At 36.9% G+C, this 14,582-nt stretch overlaps 1 protein-coding gene across 1 annotated transcript in view; it reads left to right on the top strand.

Moving 5' to 3' along the window:
* Positions 1 to 14,582, top strand: part of FREM2 (FRAS1 related extracellular matrix 2) — a 128,337-nt gene that overhangs the window by 43,013 nt on the left and 70,742 nt on the right. The window lies entirely within an intron of this gene.

Here is a 14,582-nt window from a genome sequence, read left to right as displayed (position 1 = left end):
TGTTGTTATGCTCACTCCAATATTTTACAGCACTGCCCCCATCTAAGACTGAGCGGACATCAAAATCTCTGGCTTGCCATTTGCTCATCTCGGCATTCTCAGCTGCCCCTGTATGATAAATACAAGTATACTGGAGTGTTACTTTAGTGCCCTGAAGCTAAAAACACAGAGGCAACATTACACATTCTGCAGTTTGCATCATAGCCTTATAAAACAGGAATTGTATTGATTCCCACCAGAGAACTCAGAAACACATTCCAATTTTTTACATGTGTCTGCACCTGCTATGGAAGGTCCACCTGTCTGTAGTAATTTGGGAACTGCCAATAGCATCTAAATTAGTTTCCTTTAAAGTGTGCAGCCTTTTCCTTACTGATATTGTCCGTGATAAGTCCCATGCAAAGCAGCAGGGCCTGTGGAAAGCTGCCAGACAGATTCTGGCTCAAGAGAGAAAACCTTTCCTGTAGTTTCCTGGCATGACTGTTTGTCTGGCCAGCTTTGCCAGCACAGGGAGGGCAGGCAAGAGCTGCAGAATGACTGTGGATCTTTTCTCTGTGTTCATTTTGTACTCCTCTGCTCTGAAGTGCCAATTATTTTCTTTGTCAGAGGGCAAGGACTGAAAAGATATCTACTCCACAGCCATGAGATGACTGCTTGTGTACTACAGCTGTGGTCTGAGGGAACCTGAAAATGGGCTGTGACAATGTTGCACTAAGAGCAACCTAGCAAGATGTAGGAAAGTGTTCTGACAACAGGAAGGTACGGCCAGTGAAGGGGAAATCATAGGAAAAAAGAACACTGCTGTATAAATGCTGCCATACCGCACAGACTTCTAGGTTACTTGCAGTAATATTTTTTCATAGTGCTCTTCCTTCCAAACCTTTTAGGCTGCTTTATATTGAGCCACAGCTGATAATTATTTCTCACGTGTAAAAAAAGAAATATTTTGTGTCATAATCCCTCTTTCTTTCTTTTTTTTTTTTTTTTTTTCTGGGATTTAATTTTTATTTTTAATAATAGTGATCAATTCTGACATCATAGCTGAAGTTTTACAAAGCTGATTGGAGTGCCAGGATAAATTATTTGTTGAAAACTTTAGAATATGGTCCTACCTGTACAAATATCACCAGCAAATCTCTTTAAAGTATAGCTTATTACTATTGAAACTGTCAGTTTGAGAAATGTGATAAGATTACAAGGTCAATAGTGACAAATGCTTTGCTAAATGAAAACACATGTGACACAATAAGGCATCCAGCATAAAGTTTTACTGTCGTTTGTTCAATGTGTAGAACTGCCTCATGACTGTTTTGCAAGGCACACAGTATTTGCACACTGTATTTAGATTTCACTCATCAACCAAATCACGTCTCCCTTATTTTATGCCTGCAGTTGTATAAGGAGTACACAGGTGGTTCTTCTGATAAAAAATGCAACTGTCAGCACAAGACAAGTTAGGATGGAGAATGGAGAATGCATTTTAGGATCAGCTTCCTGGCCAAGGATTTGTGCTGTAATCTACTATGTAATAGGGCTGGGTATTTTGAAGCTTTACATATTACATGAATTTGAAAACCCATCAAGAGCATTAAAAGGATTTACATCTGAGCAAGTGTTCAGTATGGTACTCAGCTGACTTGAAATGAGAATGGAAGAACTGATAAGTCTCCAGATATATATATTCTGGACTAGGAAACATCTTGACAACCATCGATAGTAAGCACATGCAGAAATCTGCAGGACTTCATGCTTAGAGCTAAGTTATCAGTAGCTCGCCGTAATGTCAGTATTGTTTTACAATCAGACTTCTGATTGTTGAGAATCAAAGTTAACATTTACAACGTTTATTGTTGTTCAGTTTAGGAAGCTGGTTGATGAATAAACTGTCAACTTTGTTTACTTAAGATACGAGCTTACGGGGGTGGCAAAGAAAATGTGTTCCTGATAAAGCACAGAGCAGTGCAGTGGGACAGGGTAGCATGTTGGAACTTGAGCGATAGTGAGGCTATTCTTCTCTATGTTGGTTCATACTAAAGTTCCCCCACCCCGTCCCTATAGTATCCAATCACTTCTCAGTGGTACATGAGCAAACATGATTAGCTTTTGTCACAAAATGTTCTTTCTTTCATCCTTTCCTTGGGGCAGAATAGTGCGTTCAGTGTAGCCTCGTGGGGTTTTTTTTTGTTTGTTTTTTTGTTTTTGTCACGGAGTTTTTTTGTTTTTTTGTTTTTTTTTAATATATGTTATGTATTTGTTGAAGACAAATCAAATGTATATATGCTCTGTCTGAAACTGGAAGATTTGTGATGGTTCTTCATTCCTGAGGAAGTTCATTTCACAAACTCAGAGAAGTTCCCAAGCAAGCTGTGTTTCCTGCACGGGCAGGCTTTGCTTTCAGGAGGAAAAAAAAACTCCGTTGTGCCTGAGGAGTGCTGAACAGCTAGTTGAACTGAAGCTTTAAGCGGTGTTTCAAATATGTTTGATCCAGAATAGTGAGCTCTAAGGAAAAAACTTTATTTTTTTGAATTTAAATTAAATTTTGATGTGATTTCCTAAACAGTGCATAACATATAGGCTGCCAGTACCAAGGAAATTCTGTGTTAGTCAGATGAATGGGTGGTTTTGCTGTCATATGGCATTCCATCTGGATTAAAGCCAACACAGTAAGGATGGATCACATACAACATTGTGACTATGGGAGAAGTGCTAAAAATAAGCATAACAGTTTATTCAGTAATTACTGGTTGATAAAAGCCTAAGTCAGTGACATAATCCTTCCTTTCAGTTTCAAACACAAAATGAACTAAGGTGTTTCTGAAAAAAAACTATTCTTGATATATCAATTTGACCAAACATTATCCAAGCCTTCTGCACCTCAGTTATCGTAATAAAAATCAAACATAGGCTGAGTTCACGTTCATTTTGTAAAGCTAGTATTTTAGATGTGTAGATGTGTAATGTGTAACGTAATGATGTGTAGATTCAGTTCTGGCCAAACAGAAAACCTGATATAAAGTTTGCATGGCTTTTGTGGTTAAAGCACCTTGCTCTTAGCTGTTCATCCCAACATGTTTGGGATGTCATCTAAGAGTTGTCTCTTCCATCCTCTTAGCATAACAAACTATCAGTTGAGTTTAAAATGAAGATATAAGGCAGCTAGGTTTTATCGCATACTAGATAGGTGTATCTCTGCTGACCATGATGAGAAGCTGGGTTAGCACAGAGCTTTTAATTCTGATTTAGGTGAGGAGATTCCCACTTATTATTTCATATACAGAAGTTAACTTGCTGTTTTTCAGTGTGGAGAGCTTAATTTTCTGACTTGACTGCTGTTGTTTGACAAGGCTAATATCCATAAAATTAAAAAGGATGAAATTAGATGATTTCCTACTCATTTGAGCGTGCATGGACAGCTATTCTGCATGCACAGCCTTCTCTCATAAAGGAGACATAAGTCAGACTGGGGAGTATACTAAAAAGTATTTCACTTGCAAAATCTTTCATTTCCGCCATTTGCAGTTTTGGGAGAAGTCCATTGTATTGTGCAGGGGTGAATCAAAGAATGGCTTGGGTTAGAAGGGACCTCAGAGGTCATCTAGTTCCAGCCAACTTGACACAGACAGGGTTGCCAAACACTAAATCAGGGTCTAAATGAGGTTGCCCATGGTCCTATTCAACCTGGCCTTGAACACCTCCAGGGTTAGGGCAACCATCAAATTTAGTCAGCATGTGTTTGCTGTGTGTTTGATATACATTCAAATACACAGTTGTCTTGGATTTTCACAATTTAGTTAACTGTAAAAAAAAAACACATCACAATTCCTGCAAAGATTAGAGATTTTATGTTTTTATCTCTGACAGACATTACAATCCAGGTACAATCATTCAATTAATTCACTGGAAGTTAAATATCTCAGTTACACCCATCACCTGAGCTTCCTTAGCAAGCATCCTGAAGCGTCTGCAGAGAGGCAGATAGTGTTCAGTGCTAATTTTGGGGATGCTGTTCTCTCTTTTGACTGCAGAATATCTGTTTTAGTTTAGATACCTAGCTTTTGGATAGCCAGACTTCTGAAAGATGAATTTCACCTTCACTCACTCTTCATTTGTTATTATTTTTTTATTAAAAGAAGCTCTGGATGTTAGGCAACATTTATTCTTTCATTTCTCTCGTTGATAGCTAGGGATTGATACTAGGGATGTAGGTCTCTCCTTTGGCTGTGACTATATCATCTGCTACTTTAGTCATCTCTGCCACATTTGGTAATGTGACATTAAAATATTTTAAAAGATTAAATTCTCATGTGTAATCACATTTGAAGATGGCAACTCCCCTCTTTTTTATGAATTTCAAAGGCAGTCAATTACAGTTGAGTAAGTTAAGTGCCTAAGTCTCTGTAAGCATATGCTATTTATAATAGATAATTTGTTTTGGTGCCATCTTTGGTTATACAAGGATGAAGAATTCCTGGTCCTGTTCTTTTTTTTACACTAGAAAGTAACAGACTTTTTAGTATACAGAACATTTCTTGTGGAGCTTACTGAACATTCCCACATCTTCTGTTACAGCTGAATTTTCACTGTGTTAACAGTAAACCAGTTTGATTGCTACTACTGTTTGTTGGTGATTTGATACATTTGTTTTAATCCTTAAAAAGGAGAAAAAATATTTATTTTTTCATTCATGTTGGAAACATTATTATACAGCCTTTCTGATGAATTGAATGCTTTCTAGGATTTGCATCTGCTGAGTGAAAGTCATGTGTGGCTTCTCTTCTTAGTGGCCTACAATTTCCTGAACAGCAGTGGCAAAATTGTTATTTCTATCCCAAAATAAGCATATGTGAAACTTGCAAGGACATTTACCAGCCTCAGATCTCTGTGATGGGCCCACTGACAAAATGTACAGCTTTAAGGCATTACTTCTTTGTGATTTGATCACATCAAGGCTTTCTGAGGAATGCTTGATTTCAAGTCGAGCTAGTTCATTACGTTCCTTGATTCTCAGGTCAGCACATTTCCCATTTTAAGCAATCTGAATTTTCAACTGATTTAAGTTCATAAATATCCTGGAGTACCCAGTTCCACGACTGCTTATGTACCTGAGATGCCAAAAGTTACAATACACTGATTTTCAGCAGTGCAAACAAAATCAGTAAGTGAATTAATTTTGACTAATCTATACTTATAATCCTTTAAAAAGTTTAGGAAAATTTGTGAGAAACTCATCTTTTTTGTGGTTTTGGTAGGTGCTACTTCTTTCTCCTGGGGTTTGAAAAGATTCTAGGGCCTGCATAACTGCACATTTACCTGGGCAACCAATTCTATTATCTGATAGAGACTCTGATAAGAGTCCTGAACTTCTCCTGACCTTCTGGTCATTATTTCATGGTCAGAAATGCACAGGCCTGACAGCAACTATGTCAGCAGGCCCTCCTTGGCATGGGCTTGTCAGATGAGTTTTAGATTAATATAGTGCTGAACTGGAGAACAGTTTGAATATTTCTTTCTGAGGTAATGTGAAGAGCAGTCATGTTTCTGGAAAGGGACTTTCTCCTTAATTTCAGTGAAGATAAAGGGAATAAAGGGACTGTAAACAATTATTCCTGATACCATTATTCTCTATAGTGTAATTTAGGATCTTAGAGCATCTTGTGTGATGCTTGACCGCAAATAGAGTTTAAAAAAAAGTGTTTTTTTTTCTTTTTAATCCAGGAGTATTAAAGGCTAGTGATGAGATAAATGACAAAGGGGTCTGACATGCATGTGCAATTACAAGGACTTCCAAACACTCTGTAATTTTCTTAGAATTTATTGTATGTTATTCTTTGTCTTCCATAAAATTTGAAAGTAATTCTTATTAGCCTAGAAGCTATGGATAATATAACTTGTTTAACTACAAGAAAATACATATACTTATTCAGGGTATGAAAGGCCTTCACTCAGATCTGCTGTTTTGTGTTCCTAGAAACGTGTTGCTTGTTTCAATTATATTTAATTAGTTATGTTAGATGTTGCCTTACTTAATTCTTTAAACCAGTGCATGCACGCAACTATGACACAGTGTAAATTTTAGAAAAAAGAAGCTTCCTGCTCAGCTAATGTTAGTCGAGCATGATTGTTACTTACTAAACATCAATAGGAAGCTCAAAAGAGTCACAGAATGAAATTCTGCCTTACAGAGTGTTTTCATCCTAGCTACTTCTTAATAGTTAAATAAAAATGTATTTTACAATAGCACTTTGTCCTTTGCATTGGGATGATGCTTAGTATCCTTTCAAATTTGGACGTGATGTGAATAAGATTAATTTCAAGAAAAACTCTGATTAAAAAGTGCAAGATTCGTACTAACTACTAGACTCCTTTAAAATAGCTCCATGGTGCTCTGCTGTTTTGTCGCAAAGTGCAGTATGAAAAGCTAAAATGTTTCAAAATTGCTTTATCAACTGTGAAATATTAGAATATTTTAACATAATACTACATTAAATACTGTTGATATCTGTGCTATGAAAATCAGATTTCTTTCTATGAACTTTAGCTATGTTGTTTACAGTGAAAGGACTGACATCTCAGTTACAATAGCTTGTAGTGGGACTGTGGTATGGAAACCTTAAATGAGCTACCTATACTGCATCTAATGAATACGAAGATGCAAAGCATTTGAATGTGAGGAATTAGTTTTCTTCTCATTCACTCAGTGGTTTGGCTGTGGTTATGTGGAGAAAGCTGATCCTCATGTATTGTTGTGTAGTTATTAAGGGTTGCATCATCCAAGGTTGATTGACCTTCTTGAACTCTGGATATCTAAAAACTAAATATTCAGTAAAGTAAGTGTCTAAGAAAAGACAAACAAGATGATTTTTCTCTGGATGTTCCTGTATCACTTTAAAGACTACAAAGTGGCCAACTACGAGTACCATTACTAGAAAATATTCCATTTAAGCAGAGAGAGGGAAAAAAACAAAGCTTTTCTGAGTGATTGGCCTTGGTAGCTAACTATATTTTGTGTTAAATATGTGGGGAGGTTAATATAAGGCAGAAAACATTTCAGAGAATTTCTGATACTTAAAAATACAAACTAGTTAATTTCAGTATGTATGGAAGAAACCCAAAAGCACTCTGTGCAGTTTCGTAAAATCAATCTGTAATTAGTGAATAGACAAAAGGATAAATATCTGATAAAATTCTTGCAACTAAAACACCTATTGAGATGAATAATATTTTATCTCAGTGTTGATTTTTTTTTTTTTTTTTTTATAGTAAGGGCATTGAAATAGCACACAATATGTAGTGCATGTATAGATCTACTTCAGTTTTATTGCTCTTTTTTTCATTCACATACCTACATGTCTGGGATGATTACTGTCATCTTTTGCAGGTTGTGCAGGTTTTAAAGATGGATTTTTATGTGCTTGCAATGTTGCTTTGTAAGCAGAAAGCCTTACATTATTGTAGACTCTGATTAATGTAAAAACAGTGAAATTGATTCAGGTTTGAGTTTTCTTCCTTACTTCCGGCAAGAGAGCATAACGATTCTTTTGCATGCACTGTCACGTACTCATAAAACATCACTACATTCAAAATGAACTTGAACAAACAGGAAATGCTGAGGTAGTTTAATGGTGCCAGAGATTAACGTGAACTTTATTTTGTGGTGTGTGTTACTTCCGTTCACTGTAACATGACCAAGAGAAACAGAGAAAACTGAAGAACACCTTGATCGGATTCATCTTATGTGGAGAAAGCATTTTCTTCACTGCTTTTGCACTGATGTCTGCCACGCAGTCATACAGATCTATTTATTCTCTAATGCATAAGTAAATAGTGAAAAGATTTTTCACCAAGTATCTGCTGCTGGCTGTATCATTCACAGCTTAGCTAAATGAATAGCATTAATAAGTGTAGTAGACTGAAAAGGTCATTTGTGCTATTGTTTGCAGGATAAGGCTGTATGTAAGGGATATTCACCTGAAACACTGCAGAAGGCAGCAGCTAATACTCAGGTCTTGATTTTTGGATTAGCTTCATATTCTTTATCTTTCCTTCTTCTGGCACTTGAAGGTGCTGAATGGTTTGGTGAATAGTAAACAATTAGAGAAGCACTCAAGAAGTAACTCCCTTAACACATTTAGCAAGCTACTGAAATCTGCAAAAACAAATTATATTTTTCATTTGCTAATACTTTTCTAGATTTTGGTACTTAGCATATTATTTCAAGTGATACACTATTAATCAAAGAGAAAGTCTTTTTGTTTTGGTCTTCTGCAGAACAAACAAACCATGCTTATTTTGTTTCGTTCTGTGTTTAAATCATACACTCACTTTAGATGTATTCTGGTGGGTGCTGTACACGATACATGCTTGCGTGTTGCATGTGTCGGTTATGAATGTAAAGAATGAGTTTAAGGGAATTAATTTTTAAAAGGTTAGGCTTTTTTTTTTTTCCCTCTTAAGACAACATGTAATGCCTTCTTATCTAAGTGGCTGGCTGGTGGGCATGACAGTTAAACGCATGATAATGCCCAATAGATTAGCAAAAGTATCCAACTGCAGCATTTCAGGAAGCTCCATGCTTCAGTCACATCAGCATCTTGGCAAGTGGGCCAGATAGAAATGTTCCTTAACAAAAAGCTTGAGTAGATGCAGACCTTTGTTTTACTTGGGAACCATTGTAAGGCTGGAACCTTTAGGAGCACTTCAAATGGTTGTCACAACTCCTGGCTTGTATTAAGAGCATTTTCATGTTGTTAAAAGTTATGTGGTCAGTGTCAGCATGACAAGTAGGGTGACACCCTACTTTAGGTATAATGCTAGGGGATGAGTTGGAAGGTTGGAAAAGGCCACTAAGATCATGTCGTCATGTAGTTGTTAATGGAAATAATGTGGAAAAACCACTCTTTGGTGTAGATTTACACTGTAACATTCTGATCAGAAAGAGATGAGTGCCTAGGGAATTACTTTCAGCATCTAAAGCCATCTTTGCTGCCAAACACATCAGTTCTGTTCTCTCTCCACCCCTGCTACTTGCCACTGTGCTGCTGCCTCCCTAATGCTGGCACGAGCATGGTTACCCCTGTGCTGTGAACTCCGGGTCAGAGAAATCACTGAAATTAAATCAGAACTGTTTATTTCTACTTTCAATTCTACTACAAGTTCCTTACAGCAGTTCCTTATATGGCCACACAAGTGCTTGTTTCAGCTGTAGGGAGGGAACACCAAACACTGGGACTGAGAACACACGGAGGAACAAGGAGTTCCTAATTCCTTTGTCTATGCTTGCTGAATGTGTATGTGAACCTATTGATCATGGATGTAGCGTCAGTCAGCTTAAGCCAATCTCATTATAGCACCAAAATGTATGCTGCCTCCTTCACTTCCCTGCTCTCAGGCTGCCTATTTGATGAAGGCAAACATCTACACAGTCATCTCAAAGGTGGAGCACCAAGAGGCAGGGCTTGCGAATCTCTGTAGAGGTGAAGTCATCTGCCATGTAAAATGAGATTTGTTTCTCAATCTGCACTACTCTCTTCCTAGAAAAAAAGAAGAGAAGGTTTAAAAGTAGCACGTGTGATTTTGTTTTAAAATGAGAACAACCAAATATAGATGTCTAAATGCAGGTTTATGAATATGTCTACGCATAAGCACTGAGTGCAGTTTGGGGTGCTCCAGGCAACTTGCCTGACCTCTGTCCAACCCTGCAGAAGAAACGGATCTCCAAGTAATGCTCTGTTATATTTCCAGCCCTGTGCAGATGTCCCGGATCTCAAATGGCCCTGAATACTTATCTTTAGGCAACAGAATTCTAATCTGGTGACTAGACCATTGCTGACTGCAATGGATGCTTAGAATAACTATCTTAGAATACAGATGTCCACAGTGTCCAAAGTTAGATGAAATGAATCCTGGCAAACGCTTTTCAAAAATGTGACTGTAATTCAATGCAGTAATGTCTCCCAACTTAAAGAGTCCTGCAGAGACAGAGGAAGAAAGTTTCCAGCTGCCACTGGCAAGAACAGAAAAGGAGTGGCAGTTACTGGAACTAGCAGGCCTACAGCTTGGACAATAGGGCAGTAATTTGTTACAGCTATAAGCTACACCTAATCCAGCAAAGCCCTCTGCAGTGTGTCTTGTCATCCCAGTAGAGCTGCATGAGTATAAAGTCAGGGAAGAGAAAGAATAAATCAATTCCAGAGGTACCCAAAGGAGTTTTCTTTTTGTAGTAAATAAGTATTATTACCTTTTTACCAGAACATTGTTTTCCACAATCTCCTTACCGTTTCTAGTAAGTGTATGAAACCAGCAAGAGCATAATACTGCCCAGCCCCTAAGCTTAACATTCTCGGAGCGAAAATATGAGTAATGGCAGATGTCACTATTCTGATAACAGCTACATGTGTTGTATCAGCCTAAAGTGCTCTGCTGAAGGTAGAAGAGGTTTTCTGACATTTCCGTGTCGGGAAGTCACACAGTCACAGGAGGCTCAGTCTTGATTTACTGTTAGAATGGGTACTTTTATTTGTGTTTTTTTGGGAAGCTGCATGAACTGATTTCTCCTGTGTGGGTTGTGGGAGTCTGTTGCAGTCCACAGCAAGGTCCAAGGGGATCATGGAATCAATCCTCATAAGGGCGGCAGATAGCGTGGAAACTATTAGTACAGAGATTGTGATTCCACAGATCTGCAATGAATTTCACTATCCATCACAAAGTGAAATGTTATTATTATCCACATTGTTATCCACAGCATAATTATTAATAACAAATTATAGGTTTATTTCAAACAGCCAAAGAGATTTAATCCTCAACCTGTTATATAAATTCCATTAGCTCTAAATTAAAGACTTGAATTTTTATCAAGATGAAAATTGATACATAACGTGTATCAAAACAAAAATAATGATGTTTCTGTGGGTATGGTACTGTGCTCAGATTTATTCACATTTGTACTGCAGATGTGAAGGGCATCTTCTTGATGAGCATATGGTATAGATACCTATTCTGTTTTTCGGTGGCAGAACCGCACAGAAATATTGGTTCGGTCTTCATCTTTGTGAACAGACACTGTTCCATTTGCTTCAGCTGAGCTGTGATGATTTACACAGATTTGGATTGATTTTAAATATGGAGTGAATGTAGTGTACTCTGTGAACTGTTTAAGTAAGCATTCAGATGTATGTCCTCCTACGCAAGTCTGTAAGGACTTACATATACACATATAATTCTCTTTTTGAAGATATATACATATACATATGTAACAAACATATTACATATATCTATATACAGATAATCATTCTACAATTTGATATGTAAAGCATTTCAATTTTCTTTATAAATCTGACAATATACAAAGAAAGCTGGCCAATGTTCATCAGGTGAAATGCATCTGGCATGTTAAAAATATATGATATACTGCTGTTGGGAGGAAATCTGGGAGATTTTTCGCCAAACTGATGTGGTTGCTCAAAAAATGGCACATAAATCATTTGCATCTGTCAGGTGTAATTAGGATGTTCTTTAGGATGAATATTATTCTTTATGTTCCACGTAGATCATCCTTAAGATTCAGTGTTGACATTAGTAGTTACACTGCATTGTTTACTGATAATTGCACTTTACACTGCTTATTGGGCAGATTCAAAGAATAGAAATGAAAGCTGAGCTTGAGTTTATGATCGGTGTTTGAAATATTATGCTGAAATCCTGTGTAGAGAAGGAACTGTAGAAATTATGTTCAGTAAAATCATGCACTGGAAAGGAATTCTGCAGACAAGAACTTGGGTGTCCTGGTGGACAACAGTTGGCTATGAGCCAGCAGTGTGCCCTTGTGGCTCAGAAAGCCAACGGGATCCTGGAACACATTGAAAAGAGTGTGGTCTGCAGATCAAGTGAGTTGATCCTCCCCCTCTGCTCTGCCCTGGTGAGGACGCAGCTGGAGCCTAGCAATGGATACAGTGCTGGGCTCCGCAGTTCAAGAAAGACAAGGAATTTGACAGGAAGTGCAGAGGAGAGTCATAAAGACAATTCAGACTCTGGAGCATTTCTGTTATGAGAAAAGGCTGTGAGACCTGAGACTGCTTAGCCTGGAGAAGAGAAGATTGAGAGGGGATCTTATCAGTGCTCATAAATATCTAATTGGTGGCAGCCAAGTGGTTGAGGCCAGGTTTTTTGGTGGTGCCCAAAAGCACAGTAAGGGGCAGTTGGCACAAACTAGAACACAGGAAGTTCTGTACAAACACGAGGAAGAACTTCTTTATTTGGCAGATGACAGAGCAGTGGAACAAGCTCTGGAGAGCATAGAGAGAACAGTTGTGGAGTCTCCTTCTCTGGAGATACTCAGAAGCTGTCTGGACACCTACTTATGTAACCTGCTGTAGAGAGCCTGTTTTCGCAAGGGATTAGATTCAGTGATCTCCAGAGGTCCCTTTCAATCCCTGCAATTCTGTGATTTTTCATCCCCTGTTAATAATAATATTCTGGCAAAAGTTAAAGAATATAAATATTATGCTTACTACGGTAAGAATATTTATAACTTGTTGGAAATATCTTTGGAGGTCTTCTAAGTACTGTAAGCTGTTTGCTTGAACAGATCATTTAGATTTCTTTGGAATATAATGTTTTCACATACTGTTCTCTTTTTTACCTCGGTACTCTTTCCAAGTCTAAAGGATCAAAATAGTTTGTATTGACTTCAATAAAATTTTCCTAAGCATTTCCGAGATCAAAAATTGCAGCAAGGGGAAGAACAGTCAAAATAATTCCTGGTGGTATGTCTCCTGCTGCCTCTCACTGCTGTTCTGTTCTTATGGTGTTAAATGAAGAGAGAATTTGAATATCTGGGTGCAGCTCTTAAGAGATGTAATATGATGTGCGGTATTTTTCCCATTCTGAGAATGAGAATCAACATTTTGATATCTTCTACCTAGACTTCAAATTTCATACATAGTGTTTCACTGAAAAATGTTATGGGTGCTTGATGCTATAAAATTGAGTTACATTATCTTTTAAATACAATGCTTATGTAATATTTTCACTATATGATGCTTACTTAAATATCCATGTTTATTTAGTATTTGTTTGGGTGATCTTATACTTTTGGGGAACACTGATTATAAAATATACATAATTTTTCTATACATTTTGATTTAAGAAATACTTTATGTCTATGTGCACATCTTATAAAATATCGTTAGATATTAATGATGCAGTCTTCAGAACATTATTAAATTCTATTTCCTCTTACCTACTCAGCATATCAAACTTAGTTCTCTGTCGTCCTACATTATGATTCTTTCTCTTTTCTTCATTGAATTTTCCACTGGATACTTGGTAACTGATCTCTTAAGAATTGGTTATAATGATTTATTTGTATTCCAACCATAGACAAAAAAATCTTGCTCAGTATATTCAGTATTAAATGGCAGAGAACATTGCAGACTTGAATGGAATAGAAGATCACAATAAGTTTTTCAATATTTTTATAATATCAGTTCTTATTTGTTTTGTAAGCTGTGAGTTTGCTAGCACAGTAAGTGATGAGGCACATCCTAGCATCAAACATGATGTGGTATAAACAAATATGGTATATTAGGTACTTAATTTCTTTTGATTCAAGCATGATAGTGGGAATCTTTAGGTTAATTTCCATTAAAACGTATTCTGGTTCATATTATTCATTAATTTATGTAATGATTTTTTTTTCACTCCTAGCACATCTTTCTTGAGTTGCATTCTATCGTGATTTATTTCTCTAAAGAAATAGTCTTCTGGCGTCATGTTGAAAGCTACTAAGGAGGCTGTTTTATATGAAGTCTAAATCAACTCAATCAGTTTGACAGTAAGACATTCATTATGGAGCAAAGTAAAATTTAGATTCAGTTTGAAGGACAATGCAATATGTTTGGGATAAAACACTTCTACAGACAGCAAATATTAAAGTTGGGAGTACGATACGATAGATGCACAAAATAGGTGAATGACTCAAACAGTCCCATTCCACTGAATACAGCCTGGTAAAGCTGTGGTTTTATTTTGAAATTTGGCAAGTAGGACCATCAGTGAAATGAAATTATCTTCATGTGACTTCAAATTGTGTCATCTTGGGAAATGTAGAGAAAACATATATTTAAGGATTTGGTTAGCTGTTAAACGTGTAATGATTTTTCCCTGAAATGAAATTGCCCTTCCTGCTTTTGAGATTCTGAATATTAAATAGCTGCCTAGTTGGAAAATAATTCAGAACTACTTAAAAATTCTTGATATGCCAAATGAATGTAATTAATGAAATTTCTTAAACGTTTTATCCTTAATTCTTTTTTATGCAGTATGCTGTACGAATCTCATTGTCCTGCAATTTTTGAGTGGCTGTGTTCTGAATTTACTTAAGAAAAAGATCGACCACAGTCCAAATGGAGCTCCCAGTCTACATTTCTGCAGGAAGGTTTTCTGCCTTGTTCTTCAATGATTTTAAATAGTTGCTGTTTTTTACTTATCAGTAAGTGTCCCAGACAATCTGATTCTGTAAGGACACTCTCAGTGTGAAAACTTGGTAGAATTTGTCTCACACTAATTTCTGGCACCCATTCTTC

Source organism: Centrocercus urophasianus, unplaced genomic scaffold (genome assembly GCF_019232065.1).
Source record: "Centrocercus urophasianus isolate 14NV4802_14NV808 unplaced genomic scaffold, USGS_Curo_1.0 seq_9, whole genome shotgun sequence".
Taxonomy (NCBI): domain Eukaryota; kingdom Metazoa; phylum Chordata; class Aves; order Galliformes; family Phasianidae; genus Centrocercus; species Centrocercus urophasianus.
Note: the sequence above shows the minus strand (reverse complement) of the source record. Positions and strands in the feature narration are given on the sequence as shown.